Below are 24,114 nucleotides of genomic sequence, written 5' to 3'. Positions count from 1 at the left end.
AGTGAACATGTGCAAGATGTATCTTCCATACTCTTTTTTTCATTTCCTTCAGATGTATACCCCAATGTGGGATTGCTGAATATGTAGTAGTTCTACTTTAAAGTTTTGAAGTAACTTCCCTACTGTTTTCTACACTGGTGATAGAAATTTACATTCCCACCAACTCCCTTTCTTCACGTGCTCACCAACTCCTGTTATACCTTTTGTTTTGAAGATGGCCATTCTAACAGGTCTGAGGTGATATCTCATGTGATTTTGATTTGCATTTCCTGATACTTAATGTTGTCAAGCCCCCTTACATATATCTGTTGGCTATTTGTAAGTGTCCTTTGGAAAAAATATTTTTGGTAACTCCACTCATTTAACTTTATTTTACTCAAGTTATATGTTATTTAAAAACATATTTTGTGTATTAACTTTATCAGGTATTTAAATTGAAAATATTTTCTCCTGTTTTGTAGGTTTCCTTTCATTTTGTAGACCATTTATTTTGCTATGCAGAAGCTTTCAAGTTTGAGGTAGCCCACTTATTGATTTTTGCATTTATTCCTTGTATTGTTGGTGTCACATTCAAAAAGTTGTTAGCAAGACCCTTCTTAAGAAGTTTTTCCTCCTATGCTTTCTTCTAGAAGTTGTATGGTTTCAGGTCTTATGTTTATGTTTTAGATACATTTCTAGTTAATTTTTATAAGTGATGTAAAATAGGGGTCATTCTCCCCTGTATAATTTTTTTAGGTTTCCCAGCACCGTTTTTTGAAGGGACTACCTTTTTCTTATTGAGTGCTCTTGGCTCTTTTGTCAAATATTATTTATCCTTATATATGAGAGATTATTTTGTATGTAAAAGTTAGTTTCAGTGGATTTCAAACATGTCCATTGGTCTATGTGTCTATTTTTGTGCCAGTACCATATTTTTTGCCTTTTCATACTGCTCATGGGGTTCTCAAGGCAAGAATATTGAAGTGGTTTGTCATTGCCTTCTCCAGTGGACCATGTTTTGTCATGAAGCACAAGTTGGAATCAAGATTGCCAGGAGAAATATCAATAGCCTCAGATATGCAGATGACACCACCCTTATGGCAGAAAGCAAAGAAGAACTAAAGAGCTTCTTGATGAAAGTGAAAGAAAAAAATTGGCTTAAAACAACATTCAGAAAACTAAGATCATGGCATCCAGTCCCATCACTTTATGGCAAATAAATGGGGAAACAGTGTCTGACTTTATTTTTCTGGGCTCCAAAATCACTGCAGATGGTGATTGCAGCCATGAAATTAAAAGATGCTTGCTCCTTGGAAAGAAAGTTATGACCAACCTAGACAGCATATTAAAAAACAGAGACATTACTTTGTCAACAAAGGTCCATCTAGTCAAGGCTATAGTTTTTCCAGTGGTCATGTATGGATGTGAAAGTTGGACTATAAAGAAAGCTGGAGCACCAAAGAATTGATGCTTTTGAACTGTGGTGTTGGAGAAGACTTTTGAGAGTCCCTTGGATGGCATCCTCAAGGAAATCAGTCCTGAATATTCATTGAAAGGACTGATGCTGAAGCTGAAACTCCAATACTCTGGCTACCTGTTGCGAAGAATTGACTCATTCAAAAAGACCCTGATGCTGGGCAAGATTGAAGGCAGGAAGAGAAGAGGATGAAGAGGATAAGATGGTTGGATGGCATCACCGACTTGATGGACATGAGTTTGAGCAATCTCCAGAAGTTCGTGATGGATAGAGAGGCCTGGGGTGCCTGCAGTCCATGGGATCACAAAGTCGGACATGACTGAGTGGCTGAACTGAACTGACAATACTTTTAAAAGAACTATTGTTTTATAGTAATGATTGATGAAAGCTTATGGTGTTCTGCTGGGTTCATGGTCTGTGAAGGAAAAGATTTAAGTCTGGGACCAAAGACAGTCTCAGACACTTAGAGTTTTGTGTTGTTAAAGTGATAGTGACCAAGAAAAAAAAAAAAAAAAGCTCTGACAGACATCAGAAGGTGGTAGAAAGTTTACCTGCCTTGCCAGTTTAAGCAAGGCATTATATACTTTTCTGCTAGCTACTGAAAATAGTAAAAAATACCTCAAGGCTGTGAAAATTTTGCCCAGACTCTTTCCCATAACATACATTCTAGGATGGTATCAGCACAAGATTAGCCAGAAGGAACGTGTTAACCCAGAACTCAAGGCTGTGGAAGTTTAACCCAGACCTTCTCCCATAATGTACATTCTGAGCTCAAAAAAAGCATGTCCTTGAAGAAGAGATACTGCTGCCTATGAGGTCAATGTGTCTAAAGCAAAAGAATGTGAAATAGAAAGAACGTTCACGTCCTCCTTAAAGGGGTCTTAGGCTTGGACTCCTTATCAACCTGCCTTAGTTAACTCTCTTAGTAGCTACAATTTGGGATTGGTTCTTCTATCTCTGTGCCTCCAGAGATTTTAGAAGCTGGTCACTCAACTCACTTTTCCTTTCTTAATGAGAAACTCTTTATAGCTGCGAAGCTCTCTGTTGGTGCTGAGTAATAATGACTTGGAAGGGCAATCATGCGAGTAAAATGAAGCTGTCTTCATTCTGTTCCTAAGTGGTTACTCTGAAGCTCTTTTGTTGTTGTTATTCTTGTTCCACAGTGTTGCTAAAATTCCTTTAGTGGACTTTAGAGCTGTCCTGGAGATGTTTTTATTTATGGATAGTGACTAATTGTTGATCTCTGTCAGGTGACAGGGAGGCTGGGTCTTCTATGTATCCATTTGGATCTCACTGTCTCACTCTCCTTTCTTCATCAATTTTCTCTAATTTTTCAATTAAAATATACCAAAATAGGATGTTTTTAATTAACAAGTAAAATGATTCCATTTTTACTTTTTTTTTTCTTTTTTTAAATTAGCATAAGTAAATATCTGAAATAATGCTTTTTTACTGAGAGTTGGTTATAGCTACCTGTGGAGAACGAAGTGATTTTTCTTTACTATTTCTCTATGCTTTTGCTATATTGTCTAAAGCAGAGGCCACAGAACTGGAAAAGGCCAATTTTCATTCCAATCCCAAAGAAAGGCAATGTCAAAGAATGTTCAAACTACAGCACGACTGCACTCATCTCACATGCTAGCAAAGTAATGCTCAAAATTCTCCAAGTCAGGCTTCAGCAATATGTGAACCGTGAACTTCCAGATGTTCATGATGATGACAGGGAGGCCTGGCATGCTGTGATTCACAGGATCTCAAAGAGTCAGACACGGCTGAGAGACTGAACTGAACTGAACTGAAGACACAGATAGGAAGCAAACAATCTTTAGCAAAATATCTTGTGTTCTCTAAAAGATCATTTTATCTCCTCCTTACTTGTGGAAAAATGAAGCTGACATCTTTTTCAAGAGTAAAATTAAATACCTCAATGGATTGCAAATTGTTAGGGTTATCTATGGTAATTTTCACACTCTCCAAAGGCTGAAATAAGATTAGCAAAATTTCTGTGCTATCTAATTCTATATTTTGAAAATTTTCATCATTCTCATTTCAGGAAAGTGATGGTGTTAGTAGGAGAGGTTTGGAGAAAAGAGAGAATGACAAGGAAAAATGGATAGTAGCATAATCATAATAATTTGTAACTATAATAGTAGTAGCTATTGTTATTGCATTGCAAAACAAGATCTGAATCCAAGTCAATGGTTGTGAAGATTTAATTATGTAAAGAAACCACTGTTTCAAACCATTAACTTTTCCATTAATTATTAGTTTCTCAGAAAATTTCAGTACTTTTTAAAGAATTAAGACATTTGACAAAATATGTCAGTATTTTTATATCAACTTCCCATTCAATATGTGATTTGCAAATGTCTCCCATTCTGTTGGTTGTGTTTTCATCTTGTTGAAGGCTTCTTTTGCTGTGCAGAAGCTCTAAAGTTTGATGTAGTCTTACTGTTGATGTTTCCCTTATTGTGATTTTGGCGTTATATTCAAGAAAATTGTTTTCAAGACAAACATCAAGTAGCTTTTTCCCTACCTTTTTTTTTTTTTTAAAGAGTGTTATGGTATCTATCTTATGTTTAAGTCTTTGATACATTTTGAATTAATTTTTGTGAAAGGTGTAAAATATGGCTCTCCACTATTTTTGCTTTTGTTTATCTATTTTTCTTAGAAGAGAAAAAAACAGATGAATATTTCCCCATTGGTTGTTCTTGCCTTCATTGTCAGTTATTAGTTGACTATAAATGCAAAGTTTTAATTCTGGACCCTGCATAGTCTTCTGCTATTCTATTTATTCATATTTAGGTCAATACCATATTGTTTTAAATATCACAACTTTGAAGTATAATTTGAAATTGGGAGGTGTAATGCTTTTGCTTTTGTTAGTGTGGATATTTTAGCAATATTAATTCTTGTGATCTGTGAAAACAGGATATTTTCCCATTCATTTGTGTTTTCTTCTATTTCCTTCAACAAAGTTTTGCAGTTGTAATATGCCAATTTTTCACTTCATTGGTTAAATTTATATCTATTATTTTCTTACTTTTTATGCAATCATAAATGAAATTTTTTTCAGATGTTTTATTATTAGTATAGTGAAATTCAACTCATTTCTGTATGTTGATTTTGGCATGGCATACATATATGCCTGGTTCTCAGCCACTCAGTTGTGTCTAACTCTTTGCAATCCCACAGACTGTATACCACGAGGATCCTCTGTCCATAGGATTTTCCAGGCAAGAATACTGGAGTGGGTTGCCATTTCCTACTCCAGGGGATCTTCCTGACCCAAGATGCATCTCCTGAATCTTCTGCATTGGCAGGCAGATTCTTTACCACTGAGCCACCTGGGAAGCATGTCGATTTTATATCTTATCGAATTTACTTTACTTCATCAGGTTTGGGGTTGAATCTCTGGGATTTTGTTGTTGTTGCTCAGTCACTAAGTTGTGTCTGACTCTTTGTGACCTCGTGAATTGCAGCGCACCAGGATCCTCTATCTTCCACTATTTCTTGGAGTTTGTTCAAATTCATGCCCATTGAGTACGTGATCAGATCAGATCAGTCACTCAGTTGTGTCTGACTCTTTGCGACCGCATGAATCGCAGCATGCCAGGACTCCCTGTCCATCACCAACTCCCAGAGTTCACTCAGGCTCACGTCCATTGAGTCAGTGATGCCATCCAGACATCTCATCCTCTGTCGTCCCTTTTTCCTCCTGCCTCCAATCCCTCCCAGCATCAGAGTCTTTTCCAATGAGTCAACTCTTCACATGTGGTGGCCAAAGTATTGGACTTTCAGCTTTAGCATCATTCCTTCCAAAGAAATCCCAGGGCTGATCTCCTTCAGAATGGGCTGGTTGGATCTCCTTGCAGTCCAAGGGACTCTCAAGAGTCTTCTCCAACACCACAGTTCAAAAGCATCAATTCTTTGGTGCTCAGTCTTCTTCACAGTCCAACTCTCACATCCATACATGACCACAGGAAAAACCATAGCCTTGACTAGATGAACCTTTGTTGGCAAAATAATGTCTCTGCTACTATATAATTATTTCATCCTCTGCCACTCTCTTCTCCTTTGCCTTCAATCTTTCCCAGCATCAGGGTCTTTTCCAACGAGTCAACTCTTCAGATCAGGTGGCCAAAGTATTGGAGTTTCAGCTTCAGCATCAGTCCTTTGAATAAATATTCAAGGTTGCACAAAAAATCATGTCATCTGCAAAAAATGACAATTTTATTTCTTTGTTTCTGATTTGAAAGTCTTTTCTTTGTCTTGCCTTGTTGGTCTATCTAGGACATCTAGTACTATGTTGAAATGAATGTGAGAGTGAACATCCTTGTCTTTTTCTTGTTCTTAGAGAAAAAAAAACTTTCAAATTTTTACTATTGAGCATGTTAACTTTGGATTTGTCATATATAATCTTTATTATGCTGGAGTATGTTCCTTCTATATGCAATATGTACAGGATTTTTATCAGGAAAGGATGTAACATGTTGTCAAATGTTATTCTACAACTATTGATTTGAGCATGTTATTTTGTCTTTCATTCTATCAAAAGCCTAACTACCTAAATGGAGAAGTGATATTTTCTCAGTCATGTCTGACTCTTTGTTATTACATGGATAGCAGTCCACCAGGCTCCTCTGACCATGGAATTCTCCAGGCAAGAACACTGGAGTGGGTAGCCATTCTATTCTCCAGGGGATCTTCCCATTCCAGAGACTGAATCTGGGTCTCCTACATTGCAGGTGGATTCTTTACTGTCTTAGCTGCCAGGTAAACCAATGCACTGCATTTATTGATTTGGGTATGTTGCATCTCAAGGATAAATTCCACTTGGTCATTGTATATAATTCTTTTAGTGTGTTCTGGAATTTGGCTTCTTGATATTTGGATGAGAATTTTTGCATCTATATTTATTCTGAATATTGGCTTATAGCTTTCTTTACTTTAAAGTGTCATTATCTATTTTGTGTTAAAGTAATATTGGTCTTGTAAATTGAGTTTGGAAGTGTTCCCTCTCTCCTCTTTAACTTTTTTGGAATTATGAAGGACTTGCATTAATTATTTTTAAATATTTCATAAAACTCATTAGTGAAGGCATCTGATCCTAAGGTTTTCTGTGTTGGCAAATTTTTGATTACTGAGTCAGTCTCTTTACTCATTATGACTGTTCAGATTTTCTATTCCTCCTGATTCAGTTTGTGTGTTAGATTGTGTGTTTCTTGGAATTTTTCCTTTTCTTCTTGGTGTGTAATTTGTTGGCATATAATTCTATACAGTAGTTTCTTATGACACTATGTATTTCTATTGTATCAGTTGTAATGTCTCCTTTTTCATTTCTGATTTTATTTATATAAGTCCTCTTCTTTCCTTTGTTAGTCTAGCTATGGATTGCCATTTTTGTTTATCTTTGTGAAAAGAGAGAGAAACACAAATACTGTATGATATTGTTTGTATGTGGAACCTAAAAAAGTCAGACTTGCAAAAATAAGAAGTAATATGGTGGTGACCAGAATCTGAGGACTGGGAGAATAAATGAGGCTTCTAAGGATACAAACTTGCATGTCATTGTGAAGAAATCGTAGAGAGCTAAGGTATAATAAAATAGTGAGTATAGACAACAATATTGTATTATAATTATCAAGGGTGCTATCAAACTAAATCTTGATTATTCCATCCACAAAAAAAGAAATGATAATTATGTGACAGAATAGAGGTGAAAACTATCATTAAAATGGAAGGGCTTCCCTGGTGGCTTAGATGGTAAAGAATCTGCCTGCAATGCAGGACACCTGGGTTTGATCCCTGGGTTGGGAAGATCCTTTGGAGAAGGGCACGGCAACCCATTCCAGTATTCTTGCCTATAGAATTCCATAGACAGGCCATGGGGTCACAAACAGTCAGACACGACTGAGAGACTAAAGCAGCAAGAGCAACTACAATATTTAAATGTATCAAACCAATCCGTTATACCACTTAAATAATGTTTTATGTTAAACATATATCATCCTTCAAAAAAAAAAAAAAGTATATGAATTTTAAACTGAGAAGATCCCTAGATGGAGAGTATATCTTATTTTATTTTTATAATTTTTCATACTTTGCATGTTTTGTTGCCATGAGCTCAAATTATTTTCATAAAGATGTCAGTGAATGAGAATAACCAATCTATATCAGTGATTTTTTTAAACCTTTCTGTGGTGTATGAATAATTTTTTATCAGAAGATAATTGTTTTATAATGTTGTGTTTATTTCTGCCATACAACCAGTGTGAATCAGCCATAAGTAGGCATATATTTCCTCTCCCTTGAACCTTTCTCCCCCCTCATCCCACCCCTCTAGGTCCTCACAGAGCACTAGGCTGAGCTCCCTGTGTTATACAGAAAATTCCCACTAGCTATCTATTTTATACATGTACTTGGTGCTCAGTCACTCAGTTGTGTTCAACTTCTTGCAACCCCATGGACTATATAGCCCACCAGGCTCCTCTGTTCATAGGATTTTCCAGGAAAGAATACCAGAGTGAATTGCTGCCAGGAGCTACCACGGGAGATCCCACCCATGACAAAGGTCATGCAGAGAGAACCTGACAGGCAAAGGCAGATCAGGCCTCAAGGGATTCCCTGAATCTGCTCGAGCATGTACCCCCAAACCAGAATCTGTCTGTCTTACTATTTTGTGCCTTTCACCAACTCTTCTGACATTAACAGGGGGCTATCCCCGACCACCTTTCTCTGGAAAAAGTCAACTTACTGCTTTAGTTAATAAGTCTCCTGGGCATGATAGGAGTGTTTCAATTCAAACCCCTCTGATGGCTTTCTAGCTTGCCTGACAGGTTTATCCAGACTCTTGCAGCTACGCATGTGATTGTTCACAGCCTCCCAACCGTGAGAGACATGGGAAGCCTAAAACATTCTAAAAATATAGAGCCTTTCGAAGAGTTAAAAACTATTAGAGTAGTGCTGGTGTAAGATTTCATTGTTGAGCCAATGCTTGCTGCCAAGTTCCCATATCCCTTATCCATTGTGCACCTGGGAGTGCAGTAGTTAATATAGTTGGAATGTAATAAAAACAAGTAGTAGACTTGAAATTAACCACATCAGACCTTTGAGCTAATTGGTTCTTTCTTTGTTGTAACTCACTGTACCTTTGCTCCGTGAGAATGTAACTCTGTTTATCACTTTCTGAGGCTGACATAGATTAGAAATATAAAGAAAAAACACTTCAAGGGAAAATAAGTTTTCTGGTTGAGTAGCCTTTATCAAAAAAGGGTCATAAAATGTCCACAGGCCTCCAAGGCCAGAAGATAATATACACAACATTCTTTTTGGGAAAGGTATGCAGAAAAAATCCTGGTTTTGATAAAGACAAAACAGATGTAATGTTTGGGCTGACTTTGTATGACTTTGCATCTTTCATTTCCCTCTATGTACAAGTCAAGGTATAAAAGTTCCTTTTGAAAATAAAGTTATGGGCCTTGCTCACCGAAGCTTGGTCTCCCCGTGTCATTCTTTTTTTCCTTTTCTCTTTTTCTCTCTCTGTTCTTCTTTCAGGATGACTCCTTGGGGCACAGGGGCTCTCTGAATTCACTTTTTTTCCTGGGCTTCTAAGACCCAATTGGGAAGGCGCCCTGCGTCTTCACCAGGTAGGGGGCGTCCTGCGTCCTCACCCCACTGAGAAGGCGCCTGCAGCCTCCGTGAACAGAGCAAGTTCCGTGCCAGGAGCTTTATTGGCTTTCTGTGTAAACCAAGGAAGATCAAGCCTCCTTCTCTCCCCTTTTTTTACTTTCCTTATCGCTGATGCCATCATCCTGAGGATACCCCTGGATCCTGCTGTGGCTGGACACTGGCAAATTGCCACTTCCTACTTCAGTGGGTCTTCCCAACCCAGGGATTGAACCCACGTCTCCTGCATCTCCTGCACTGGCAGGTGGATTCTTTACTACTGCCACCTGGGAAGCCTATTTTACACATGGTAAGCATATCTTTCCTTGCTACTCTCTCAATTCATCTTACCCTCTCTTTCCCCTGTATGTCCAAAATTTTTAAAGAAAGGATGCATTATCATAATATGATAAGGACGTGTCTTCCAGAGTAGAGATGAACTAGGTTTGAATAGCAAAATGATGAGACAAAATACTGAAGATAAGTAACTTTAAAGGCTGCTACAGGTAACTGGAAATACATACAATATCTGGATGTACTATGTGAGTCATAGGAAAGTTCAGTAAAGTTAATACTGAGATTGATATCATCAGGGTGAAATTATGCTTTGAAAAATATGCTATATTGTGTAGTCTGCAAGGTTAAAATTTGAGAAAATTCCTCTTTTACTTTTTCTGTTAAAAAAAAAGTCCTCAAGATAGTTTCATGACAATAAGTAGGATCAGAAAGTATACATTTTATGATGGAAGAGCAGGGTTATTATTTTACAGGGAGAAAAGAATAATATATTTAAAACAAAAAAGAAATTTAAAAGGTAAGAACATGGTTTTGACTAGATAATCAGAAAAAATTTTCCTCTTTATTATTATTATTATTTTGGTAATAGAGTACACTGAGCAATGTTGAATTGTTATAGTTGTTGAATTAGTATGTTATTTAATTAATATTATAGTATGTTGAATTATGATAGTGTAATTATTATAATGTAACAAAAATGTTACATTAGAAAATGTGAAGGACTACAAGACACAATAATTCTGAAACAATCACTGAAAAACTATTTTTTGTAGGGGAGTAAATTGAGCAATGTGGGCTTATTCTACTCTAGGAAGCAATAAAATTATTTTTAATTGGCAAGGATCTGGGACTACTGGATAGAATAATTCTGAAATAGTTTCAGGCAAACACAGTTTCACCAGGAGCTCTGATAAATTTGAAGTGAACTACATGAAAGGTGACCAGATCCCTGCTGCAGAAAGCCCTGGGGCACTGCTCCCACTGTGGGGCAGGTGCTGTCTGGGAAACTCAGTGAGGTGATGATGATGGTTCCTCACAGCAGTTATAACACATGTAACATCTTACTGTGAAATCAGTTATACAATATGAGGATAGGGCAAAGGGTGTCATATTTAAATAAACTCATTAATATGGTCATCACTGACTCAATGAACATGAGTTTGAGCAAATTCTGGGAGATGGTGAAGGACAGGGAAGCCTAGCATGCTGCAATCCATGGGGTCAAAAAGAGTCAGACCTTACTGAAGTGAAGTAGCATGCATGCATACATTAAGAACAAAGTTAAAGTAGGAAACCACGAACCCTATGAACACTCATCTGCACACTTACAACTTTCTTTCAGTGTGTGAACTCCTCAAATGTTTTAAATTCTTTCTAAGTTGATTTATTTTTAGTAAGTCACCATGAAAAAAATCCATCTCAAATACTCATTACATTTAAAACTTCCCAAATTTTCTGTGCTAATACTTTAATCCAATTAGTGATAAAAAGTAAACACTTAGAATTTTCTTATTTACCCAATTACAACTATGTAGATAATACTTACTAAGAATGTGGGGTACATTCTTAGTTCTTTAGGTGGTGCTTGTTTTTGTCTTATTTAGAAGAATTGTAAAATCAGAAAGTAACTTGAGTAGCATAGATATAGACCTAGAGATTGTCATACTAAGTAAAGCCAGACAGAGAAAGATGGATTTCATATGACATTGCTTATTTGTGGGGTCTAAAAATAGAATATAAATGAGTTATTTACAAAACAGAAATAGAGTAACAGATGTTATAGATGTACAAAGCAAACTTATAGTTATCAGGCAGTAGGGCGAGGAAGGATAAATTGGAAGATTGAGATTGACATATACACATCATTATATAAAAAATAAATAACTAATAAGGACATACTGTATAGCAAAGGGAAGTCTATTCAATATTCTTATACTCTTATAATTGATTATATGGAAAAGAATCTAAAAAAGAGTGAAAATATGTATATGTGCTAACTGATTCGCTTTGCTGTACATCTGAAGCTAACACAGAATTCTTAAATCAACTACATTCCAACAAAGGCTTTTTTTTTTTTTTTAAAAATTGACTTGAAGAGACATGTTGCGATATTCCTATACAAATGCTAAATTTTATGAAGCCAGAAACATTTTTTTCCAAATCACTTCATGATTTTATTTTATTAATACTATTACTATGAATCAAGGCAAATTGGAAGTGGTCAAAAAAGAGATGGCAAGAGTGAATGTTGACATTCTAGGAATCAGCAAACTGATATGGACTGGAATGGGTGAATTCAACTCAGATGACCATTATATCTACTACTGCAGGCAGGAATCCCTCAGAAGAAATGGAGTGGCCGTCATGGTCAACAAAAGAGTCCGAAATGCAGTACTTGGATGCAATTTCAAAAACGACAGAATGATCTCTGTTCGTTTCCAAGGCAAACCATTCAATATCACAGTAATCCAAGTCTATGCCCCAACTAGTAACGCTGAAGAAGCTGAAGTTGAACGGTTCTATGAAAACCTACAAGACCTTTTAGAACTAACACCCAAAAAAGATGTCCTTTTCATTATAGGGGACTGGAATGCAAAAGTAGGAAGTCAAGAAACACCTGGAGTAACAGGCAAATTTGGCCTTGGAATACGGAATGAAGCAGGGCAAAGACTAATAGAGTTTTGCAAGAAAATGCACTGGTCATAACAAACACCCTCTTCCAACAACACAAGAGAAGACTCTATACATAGACATCACCAGATGGTCAACACCAAAATCAGATTGATTATATTCTTTGCAGCCAAAGATGGAGAAGCTCTAAACAGTCAGCAAAAACAAGACCAGGAGCTGACTGTGGCTCAGACCATGAACTCCTTATTGCCAAATTCAGACTGAAATTGAAGAAAGTAGGGAAAACCACTAGACCATTCAGGTATGACCTAAATCAAATCCCTTATGATTATACAGTGGAAGTGAGAAATAGATTTAAGGGCCTAGATCTGATAGATAGAGTGCCTGATGAACTATGGAATGAGGTTCATGACATTGTACAGGAGACAGGGATCAAGACCATTCCCATGGAAAAGAAATGTAAAAAAGCAAAATGGCTGTCTGGAGAGGCCTTACAAATAGCTGTGAAAAGAAGAGAAGCGAAAAGCAAAGGAGAAAAGGAAAGATATAAACATCTGAATGCAGAGTTTCAAAGAATAGCAAGAAGAGATAAGAAAGCCTTCTTCAGTGATCGATGCAAAGAAATAGGGGAAAACAACAAAATGGGAAAGACTAGGGATCTCTTCAAGAAAACCAGAGATACCAAAGGAACATTTCATGCAAAGATGAGCTCGATAAAGGACAGAAATGGTATGGACCTAACAGAAGCAGAAGAGATTAAGAGAGATGGCAAGAATACACAGAAGAACTGTAGAAAAAAGATCTTCACAACCCAGATAGTCACGATGGTGTGATCACTAACCTAAAGCCAGACATCCTGGAATGTGAAGTCAAGTGGGCCTTAGAAAGCATCACTACGGACAAAACTAGTGGAGGTGATGGAATTCCAGTTGAGCTCTTTCAAATCCTAAAAGAGGATGCTGTGAAAATGCTGCACTCAATATGCCAGCACATTTGGAAAACTCAGCAGTGGCCACAGGACTGGAAAAGGTCAGTTTTCATTCCAATCCCAAAGAAAGGCAATGCCAAAGAATGCTCAAACTACCGCACAATTGCACTCATCTCACATGCTAGTAAAGTAATGCTCAAAATTCTCCAAGGCAGGCTTCAGCAATATGAGAACCGTGAACTTCCAGATGTTCAAGCTGGTTTTAGAAAAGGCAGAGGAACCAGAGATCAAATTACCAACATCTGATGGATCATCAAAAAAGCAAGAGAGTTCCAGAAAAACATCTATTTCTGCTTTATTGACTATGCCAAAGCCTTTGATGTGTGGATCACAATAAACTGTGGAAAATTCTGAAAGAGATGGGAATACCAGACCACCTGATCTGCCTCTTGAGAAATTTGTATGCAGGTCAGGAAGCCACAGTTAGAACTGGACGTGGAACAACAGACTGGTTCCAAATAGGAATAGTAGTTTGTCAAGGCTGTATATTGTCACCCTGCTTATTTAACTTCTATGCAGAGTACATCATGAGAAACGCTGGACTGGAAGAAACATAAGCTGGAATCAAGATTGCCGGGAGAAATATCAATAACCTCAGATATGCAGATGACACCACCCTTATGGAAGAAAGTGAAGAGGAACTAAAAAGCATCTTCATGAAAGTGAAAGTGGAGAGTGAAAAAGTTGACTTAAAGCTCAACATTCAGAAAACGAAGATCATGGCATCCGGTCCCACCACTTCATGGGAAATAGATGGGGAAACAGTGGAAACAGTGTCAGACTTTATTTTTCTGGGCTCCAAAATCACTACAGATGGTGACTGCAGCCATGAAATTAAAAGACGCTTACTCCTTGGAAGGAAAGTTATGACCAACCTAGGTAGCATGTTCAAAAGCAGAGACCTTACTTTGCCGACAAAGGTTCGTCTAGTCAAGGCTATGGTTTTTCCTGTGTTCATGTATGGATGTGAGAGTTAGACTGTGAAGAAGGCTGAGCACTGAAGAGTTGATGCTTTTGAACTGTGGTGTTGGAGAAGACTCTTGAGAGTCCCTTGGACTGCAAGGAGATCCAATCAGTCCATTCTGAAGGAGATCAGCCCTGGGATTTCTTTGGAAGGAATGATGCTAAAGCTGAAACTCCAGTACTTTGGCCACCTCATACAAAGAGTTGACTCATTGGAAAAGACTCTGATGTTGGGAGGGATTGGGGACAGGAGGAGAAGGGGATGACAGAGGATGAGATGGCTGGATGTCATCACTGACTCGATGGACGTGAGTCTGAGTGAACTCTGGGAGTTGGTGATGGACAGGGAGGCCTGGCGTGCTGCAATTCATGGGGTCGCAAAGAGTCGGACACGACTGAGCAACTGATCTGATCTGATTACTGTAAAGTAATAACTGTTACTGTTTAATTAATTAATTTCATTACTACTATTAGTGTTTGACTACACCAAAGCCTTTGATTTTGTGGATCACAATAAACTGTGGAAAATTCTTAAAGAGATGGGAATTCCAGACCACTTGACCTGCCTCCTGAAAAATTTGTATGCAGGTCAACAAGCAACAGTTAGAACTGGGCATGGAACAATGGGCTGCTTCCAAATTGGAAAAAGAGTAGGTCAGGGCTGTATATTGTCACCCTGTTTATTTAACTTCTATGCAGAGTATTTCATGTGAAATGCAAGGCTGGATGAAGCACATGCTGGAATCAAGAATGCCAGGAGAAATATCAATAACCTCAATTACATAGATGACACCAACCTAATGATAGAAAGTGAAGAAGAATTAAAAAGTCCCTCGATGAAAGTGAAAAAAGAGAGTGAAAAAAATTGGTTTAAGACTCAACATTCAAAGAATGAAGATCATGGCCTCCGGACCCATCACTTCATGGCAAATAGATAGGGAAACAATGGAAACAGTGACAGATTTTCTCTTCTTGAGTTCCAAAATCACTGCAGATGGTGACTGCAGCCATGAAATTAAAAGATGCTTGCTCCTTGGAAGAAAAACTATGACCAGCTTAGACAGCATGTTAAAAAGCAGAGACGTTGGTTTGCCAACAAAGATTCTTCTAGTCGAAGATATGGTTTTTCCAGTAGTCATATGTGGATGTGAGAGTTGGACCATAGAGAAAGCTGAGCGTTGAAGAACTGATGTTTTTGAACTGTGGTGTTGTAGAAGACTCTAGAGAGTCCCTTGGACTGCAAGGAGATCCAACCAGTCCATCCTAAAGGAAATCAGTCTTGATTATTCATCGGAAGGACTGATGCTGATGCTGAAACTCCAATACATTGGATACCTGATGTGAAGGACTGACTCACTGGAAAAGCCCCTGGTGCTGGGAAATATTGAAAGTAGGAGGAGAAGGGGACAACAGAGGTTGAAATGGTTGGATGGCATCACCGACTCAATGGACATGAATTTGAGCAAACTCTAGGAGTTGGTGATTGACAACCTGGTGATAGATAAGCTTGGCGTGCTGCAGTCTGTGAGGTTGCTATATCAGACACAACTCACTGACTGAACTGATACTGTTAAGGGCTTCACTAGTGTTCCAGATAGTCAAGAATCTGTCTGCAATGCAGGAGACATGGATTACTAGTAATATCATAGCTATGATGTATATATTTTCCCCCTTTTGTTTCATAATGACTTTGGAAAGAAAACGTCTTGAAAATATATTGGTGATAATAACATAGTCCCCATACGTGGTTTTAAAAGTGGTATTTTTAAACTTTTGCACAAATTTTACAGTAAATGAACACCATAAGAAGAATATTTTCTTACTTTTTAAACAAAATATGTGTCACTTGGTAGTTTTATATAAAAGTACATTTCTCTAATATCCTTTTATATTTTTTTAAATTTTTAATAATCTAAAGCTGATGCTGGGAAACATTGAAAGCAGGAGGAGAAGGGGATGACAGAGGATGAGGTTGGATGGCATCACGGACTCAATGGACATGAGTTTGAGCAGGCTTTGGGAATTGGTGATGGACAGGGAAGGCTTGTATGCTGCAGTCCATGGAGTTGCAGAGTTGAGCACAACTTAGCAACTGAACTGAACTAACTGAAAGCTGGTGTTAAAAAATGAAGATAAATTTTCCCAAAGCAATCTATAGATTCAGTGCAATCCCTATCAAACTACCAATGGTATTTTTCACAGAGCTAGAACAAATAATTTCACAGTTTGTATGGAAATACAAAAAACCTCGAATAGCCAAAGCAATCTTGAGAAAGAAGAATGGAACTGGAGGAATCAACCTACCTGACTTCAGGCTCTACTACAAAGCCACAGTCATCAAGACAGTATGGTACTTGCACAAAGACAGAAATATAGATCAATGGAACAAAATAGAAAGCCCAGAGATGAATCCACACACCTATGGACACCTTATCTTTGACAAAGGAGGCAAGCATATACAATGGATTAAAGACAATCTCTTTAACAAGTGGTGCTGGAAGAACTGGTCAACCACTTGTAAAAGAATGAAACTAGAACACTTTCTAACACCATACACAAAAATAAACTCAAAATGAATTAAAGATCTAAACGTAACACCAGAAACTATAAAACTCCTATAGGAGAACATAGACAAAACACTTTCCAACATAAATCACAGCAGGATCCTCTATGACTCACCTCTAAGAATATTGGAAATAAAAGTAAAAATAAACAAATGGGACTTAATTAAACTTAAAAGCTTCTGCACAGCAAAGGAAACTATACGCAAGGTGAAAAGACAGCCTTCAGAATGGTAGAAAATAATAGCAAATGATTCAAATGACAAAGAATTAATCTCAAAACTATACAAGCAACTCCTGCAGCTATATTCCAGAAAAATAAATGACCCAATCAAAAAGTGGGCCAAAGAACTAAACAGACGTTTCTCCAAAGAAGACATCCAAATGGCTAACAAACACATGAAAAGATGCTCAACATCACTCATTATCAGAGAAATGCAAATCAAAACCACAATGAGGTACCATTTCACGCCTGTCAGAATGGCTGAGATCCAAAAGTCTACAAGCAATAAATGCTGGAGAGGGTGTGGAGAAAAGGGAACCCTCTTGCACTGTTGGTGGGGATGCAAACTAGTACAGCCACTATGGAGAACAGTGTGGAGATTCCTTAAAAAACTGGAAATAGAACTGCCATATGACCCAGCAATCCCACTGCTGGGCATACACACTGAGGAAACCAGAATTTAAAGAGACACGTGTACCCCAATGTTCATTGCAGCACTGTTTATAATAGCCAGGTCATGGAAGCAACCTAGATGTCCATCAGCAGACGAATAGATAAGAAAGCAGTGGTACATATACACAATGGAGTATTACTCAGCCATTAAAAAGAATGCATTTGAATCAGTTCAAATGAGGTGGATGAAACTGGAGCTTATTATACAGAGTGAAGTAAGTCAGAAAGAAAAACACCAATATAGTATACTAACACATATATATGGAATTTAGAAAGATGGTAACGATAACCCTGTATGCGAGACAGCAAAAGAGACACAGATGTATAGTACAGTCTTTTGGACTCTGTAGAAGAGGGCCAGGGTGGGTGATTTGGGAGAATGGCATTGAAACATGTATAATATCATATGTGAAACGAATCACCAGTCCAGGTTTGATGCATGACACAGGATGCTCGGGGCTGGTGCCCTGGGATGACCCAGAAGGATGGTATGGGGAGGGAGGTTGGAGGGGGGTTCAGGATGGGGAACACGTGTACATCCATGGTGGATTCATGTTGATGAATGGCAAAACCATTCATCAATTTTACAATATTGTAAAGTAATTAGTCTCCAATTAAAATAAATAAATTTATATTAGAAAAGAAGAGGGAATTTGAACACAAAAAAGAGAAACCATAGATGTATGCACACAGAGAAAGGCCTATATGAGGATATAGCAAGGAGGTGGCCATCTGCAAGCCACAGAGAGAGGCCTCAGAAGAAATCAAATGATCTAACACCTTAATATTGGACTTCTAGCCTCCAGAACTGTAAGAAAATTAATTTCCATTGTTTAAGCCATCCAGTCTGTGATATTTTTTTATAGCAACTCTAGCAAACTATACAAGTGGAAATTAATATGAAAAGATAAAAATAAATCACATTATATGAAAATAGTCATATTTTATCTGAATTTATAATTACAATAAAATGTAGTGTGAATTGCAAAAAAAAAATGAAGATAAATTTTAAGTTAATACATATTGAATATTTGGGCTTCCCAGATCGTGCTAGCCATAAAGAACCCACCTGCCAATGCAGGCAACATAAGAAACATTTGGTTGATCCCTGGTTCAGGAAGATTCCCTACAGGAGGGTATGGCAACCCATTTTTTACAGAAAAGGAAAATTACCTCTTTTGTTATCGCTACAGTGTAACATTACTACACTTTTGTGAATCAGAATCCATGAACTATACATCTTTATTTATCCTTCCTCTTGTCTGTTAGTCCATAATCATTTGAAAAGTAAAAACAGATGTAACTCCAAAGCTTGCAAGTGAAATTTTGAGTACACTCTGTATTCTAATATGACTAACAAGAAAAACAGTAACAATATATGGAAACATTTACCGATATATACTAGGAATGCATCTAAGAATCAATATATTATCCCTCTAGATAGTCATATAAGATACTATTGCTATGCATTTCATTTAACAATGAAAATCTGAGGAAGGGAAAATAAAAAAGCAGACAGCAAGATAAGTATCAGATTCAGGATTCAAACCAATGCAATTCACTTCCACACTTTAATCACTGCTTTGTCACCACAAAAATGATTTTTTTTGTTGTTGTTGCAGAAAATTTTCTAAAAACAGAAAGAAAGGGAATAGAGAGTAACTGTATCTGGGTCCTGAAGCAGGTATGGTCCATAGATGGAATTCTTCCAGTTTATTCCAATAGGAAGGAGTTATGTTAAGGCTTCCATCCTTCTGTGATAAAGCGATTTTTCAGAGTTTAGCCCCTCAGAACAAAATATGCTTTCAAGGAATATTCTAGCTGCCTAAGAGTTAGAAATATCTTATGCCAAGAGGAAAACCAGTGAAAATTAAATAAAGGTTATATGGATATACATACGTGTGTGTGTGTGTGTGTGTGTGTGTGTGCGTGCTTGTCTGATAGACAGAGTGCCTGAAAAGTTATGGATGGATATTCTTAACACTGTACAAGAGGTGGTGATCAAAACCATCCCTAAGAAAAAGAAATGCAAGAAAGTGAAATGGTTGTCTCAGGAGGCTGTAAAATAGCTGAGAAAAGAAGCAAAAGGCAAAGGAGAAAAGGAAAGATATACCCATCTGAATAGAGAGTTCCAAAGAAGAGCAAGGAAAAATAAGAAAGCTTTCTTAAGTGAACAATGCAAAGAAACAGAGAAAAACAATAGAATGGGAAAGACTAAAGATGTCTTCAAGAAAATAAGAGATACCAAGGGAACATTTCATGCAAAGATAGGCACAATTGAGGACAGAAATGATATAGACCTAATAGAAGCAGCAGATACTAAGAAGACATGGCAAGAATACACAGAAGAGCTGTAGTAAAAAAAAAGGCCTAAAGACCCAGATAACCACAATGGTATGTTCACTTAAAGCCAGACATCCTAGAATGCAAAGACAAGTGGGCCTTAGGGAGCACTACCAGGAATAAAGGTAGTGGAAGTGACGGAATTTCAGCTGAGCTATTTCAAATCCTAAGAGATGACTCTTCTAAAGTGCTTCAGTAAATATGCCAGCAAATCTTGAAAGCTCAGTAGTGGCCACAGGACTGGAACAGGTCAGTTTTCATTCCAATCCCAAAGAAGGGCAATACCAAAGAATGTTCAAACTACCACACAGTTGCACTCATCTCACACAGTAGCAAAATAATACTTGAAATCTTTAAGGCAGGTTTCAACTGTATGTGAACCAAGAAATTTTAGACATACAAACTAGATTTAAAAAAAAGCAGAGGAACCAGAGATCAAATTGCTAACATCTGTTGGGTCATAGAAAAAACACAAGAGAATTCCAGAAAAACATCTACTTCTACTTCATTGCTACACTAGAGCCTTTGACTGTGAATTAGAACAAACTGGAAAATTCTTAAAGAGATGGACATATCAGACCACCTTACTTGCCTTCTGAGAAACCTTTATGCAAGTCAAGAAGCAACAGTTAGAGCTAGACATGGAACAATGAGTTGGTTCAAAATTGAGAAAGGAGTATGCCAAGGCTATATATTGCCACCCTGCTTACTTTAACTTATATGCAGAGGACATATCATGTTGGATGAACGTGATGAACAGGCTGGATGAACACAAGCTGAAATCAAGTTTGTATGAGAAATGTGAGTAACCTCAGATATGCAGATGACACCACCTTTATGGCACAAAGTGAAAAGGAACTAAGGAGCCTCTTGATGAAAGTGAAAGAGGAGAGTGAAAAAGCTGACCTGGAAATCAACATCTAAAACACTAAGATTATGGCATCCAGTCCCATCACTTCATGGCAAATAGATGGGGAAACATTGGAAACAGTGGCAGATTTTCTTTTCTTGGGCTCCAGAATCACTGCAAATGATGACTGCAGCCATGAAATTAAAAAATGCTTGCTCCTTAGAAGAAAAGCTGGGACAAACCTAGACAGTGTGTTAAAAAGCAGAGACATTACTTTGCCAATAAATGTCCATCTAGTAAAAATTATGGTTTTTCCAGTAGTCATGTATGGATGTGAAAGTTGGACCATTAAGAAAGCTGAGCACTGAAGAATTGATGCTGTAGTGTTGGATAAAACTCTTGAGAGTCCCTTGGACTGCAAAGAAATCAACCAGTCCATCCTAAAGAAAACCAGTCCTAAATGTTTATTGAAAGGACTGAAGCTGAAGCTGAAACTCCAATATTTTGGCCACCTGATGCAAAAAGCCAACTCATTGAAAAAGACCCTGATGCTGGGAAAGATTGAGGGGAGGGGCCGAAGGGGAGGACAGAGGATGAGATGGTTGGATGGCACCATGGAATCAATGGACATGAGTTTGAGCAAACTTAAAGAGATAGTGAAGGACAGGGAAGGGTGGTGTGCTGTGGTCCATGAGGTCTCAAAGAGTCAGACATGACTGAGTGTCTGAACAACAGCAAATGTATAGCCTGCTTATTTCTCTGGCAGCTGGCTGAGTGCTACTAGAGACCAGATTGAGACACATGTGAACAATGCAAATTATTTATGTGGCATGTCCATATTTAATGTGAAAGATCATTATAATCTTTGGAAAACTATTTCTTATTCAACTCTCCACATAAACCAGCAGGCATTTCTTCATTCTCCATGAGCAACAAAGTGGATTCTGAACTGGACACATTTTGTGTATGAAGCCCTTTCACCTGAGTCTTTCCTGGAGGGTGAGGTTCATCAATTAGTAAAGAAATAACACATTAAAAAGCCATAAATTGGAGTAAATATGTCAAAAATATCATAAAAGAGATACAAACCTAATAATATGAAGATGGAAAAAGAGAAAATGACCATTTAGAATGTAATATTCATCATATAATTAATCAATTATACAAAAATATTGGCCTAGAAATGTATCAGTTACTTTGAGTTTGTAATACATGAAAAATGTATTCATCTAATGAATAACTGATGGTTGAGTGACTGCAGAAGTAAGGTTATCTTAGTAGATAGGTAACCCTTGCACATACCTGGCTTTTTATCTTTGTTTTTTTTTTTTTTTTTTGTATGTTTACTTAAATTTTAAAACTACTTGAATGTTTTGAACATCTTGAACTCCAGAATCCTGAAGCTTTATTTTCATATCCTCTGGAAAAATCTGTATACAGTGAATAATATTCATACAGTTACAAATTTTCTTTTTCTATTTTATTTTTCTGGAATATACACTACACAATGTGAGTTGATGGGAAAAGCTAGAATGTACCTGATAAAAAACTATCAAAATTATGAATTTCCTCACTTATTCTTACCAACCTAAGATAATTTCATGACCCTGGTAGATTCATTGTAAGAACTAAAAGTAAATCAGCTTAACACTTGACCTGTATTAACTCCCACTTATCCTTTTGTGCTATAGTGGTGCTTGGTGTCTCCAGAGATTAATGCCAGTTCAAAATAATTTTAATTCCCAGGTGGCACTAGTGGTAGAGAATCTACCTGGTAATGCATCAGATATAAGAGACCTGGGTTTGAGCCCTGGGTTGGGAAAAATCCCTTGGAGAGGGAAATGTCAACGCACCCCAGTATTCTTGCCTGGAAAAATCCCATGGACAGAGGAGCCTGGCATGCTACAGTCCATAGGGTTGCAAAGAGTTGGACACAACTGAGCACTTATCAGCAGAAGACATCTAAATACTTCATTCTGGATTATTTACACATTGGTAAATATATTCTGTGTAATTTACTCCAATAATGAGATCTTATTTGGAATTGCAATTGGAATCAATTTCTGATTTGTGGAAAAAGATTGCTTCAACACAAAGTGACTAATTAGAGAGGGATGTCCTAAGAAATACTCATAGGAAGAACATGGAACAGCAGGTCAGATTGCATCATATTTTCCAGTAAGAAGAAAAAAAAATGAGTATCATTTCATATAAAATTATGGTATGGACACAGAAATGATGGGTGTATCCATGATCAAGTTTGCATTCATGATTCTGAAATGAGCATAATCGAGTAATGGAGCCATTTCTTTGTAATAAACGTTGGCAGATACTATTCTCCCATATATGAATTTCTAAGTATTTAAGAGTAAAAATTGTGGAACAGCATTGTCTTTGTAATTATGTAAAAATAAAGTGTGAATTAATATTTCTATTTTAGGATTCTCCAGAGAAATGGCATTTTGTTTTGTGAAGACTGAAATGGAAGCTAGACACAATTGACAAAGGAATGGACAAGGAGTAATAGTAATGGAAGTGATCTCTTCTATCTCTCACACAGGTAGTATGGTACCATTATGACACCTAGACAGTGAATCCTCCCGCAGTTACTAATAATTATTGATAAGATAGCAGCTTTATATTAGTAAAGGAAGGAAGATCTAGTGTGCGTTCCAAACTCTCCATGAGTTTGAAGATCATCCCTAACACTACCTACATGATGAGATTTTATGTCTAGGAGTCCTGGAAAATAGACAAGATCTAAAATGAAGTATGTTAATCAGGCAAAAGATCTAAGATGTGAGTAAGATTCCCTCCATGGAAGAATCATAATTTACCAACTGACAATTGCTTTAAAGTGTGAAAGGTAGATGCCTGCATTGCATGGTGTCATACTGACTGCTGACATCATATATGAGGGGATTACATCTGAGGATATAAAAAGATCATCTCTGAGAATAATTATGGAGGAACTGAGAGTGAAACATTAAGATCTCCACATCTCTGGCCACATTTACAGCCAGAATCTAGAACCATGGCAAAATTGGGATGAGATTCAGAATCAAAGAACTGTGGAGGAAATGAAACTGAGAAGCAAAAAGTCAGTAGATATTCAAAGTGCATTGCAGAACTGATGATTTTCTACTCCATAGGCAGCAGACTCTTCTAAGTCCCAACTGTATTGCTATTCAAAATACCACAGTTAATATTACCATAAATTTAAGGAGTATGGTAGATCTGAATCTGCAGGTGAAATCATTATTTTTAGTAAAGTAGGTAGAACATTACAGAAAAAAATATTTCCTTCACATAAAAAGGAAGCAAGTTTAAAAATAAAATCATGAAACCATACGAATCACTTTTTATTTATAATATATAGAACTTGACTTTGTGTTCATACATATGTGCACGTGAGTGAGTGAAGTCGCTCAGTCATGTCCGACTCTTTGCGACCCCATGGACTGTAGCCCCCCAGGCTCCTCTGTCCACGGGATTCTCCAGGCAAGAATATTGGAGTGGGTTGCCATTTCCTCGTCCACATATGTGCATGTACACATGTATAAAAATACTTGTACCTACCTATTATTATTTTCAAATAAGTCATGATACAGGAAAAAAAAAACTGAGCAGGATTTCCTAACATAGCCACATATAAATTATAAGTATTCATAGTTTTAAAAA

The 24,114-nt window shown here is 37.2% G+C and overlaps 1 long non-coding RNA gene across 2 annotated transcripts; it reads left to right on the top strand.

Annotated features, from left to right (window-relative positions):
• Positions 1 to 8,111: 8,111 nt before the first annotated feature.
• Positions 8,112 to 23,784, top strand: LOC147370542 (uncharacterized). Of its 2 annotated transcripts, XR_015165348.1 has the most exons (3): positions 8,112 to 9,434; positions 22,180 to 22,428; positions 22,874 to 23,784. It is a non-coding gene; the product is annotated as an uncharacterized LOC147370542 (long non-coding RNA). The 2 variants fall into 2 exon arrangements; XR_015165347.1 differs by lacking the exon at positions 22,180 to 22,428.
• The last annotated feature ends 330 nt before the right edge of the window (positions 23,785 to 24,114 follow it).

The sequence above is a fragment of the Bos grunniens genome, chromosome 6, assembly GCF_055505025.1.
Source record: "Bos grunniens cultivar Pamir isolate PY7600 chromosome 6, Bosgru_T2T1.0, whole genome shotgun sequence".
Lineage (NCBI taxonomy): Eukaryota > Metazoa > Chordata > Mammalia > Artiodactyla > Bovidae > Bos > Bos grunniens.
This window is presented reverse-complemented; position numbering and strand designations above follow the sequence as displayed.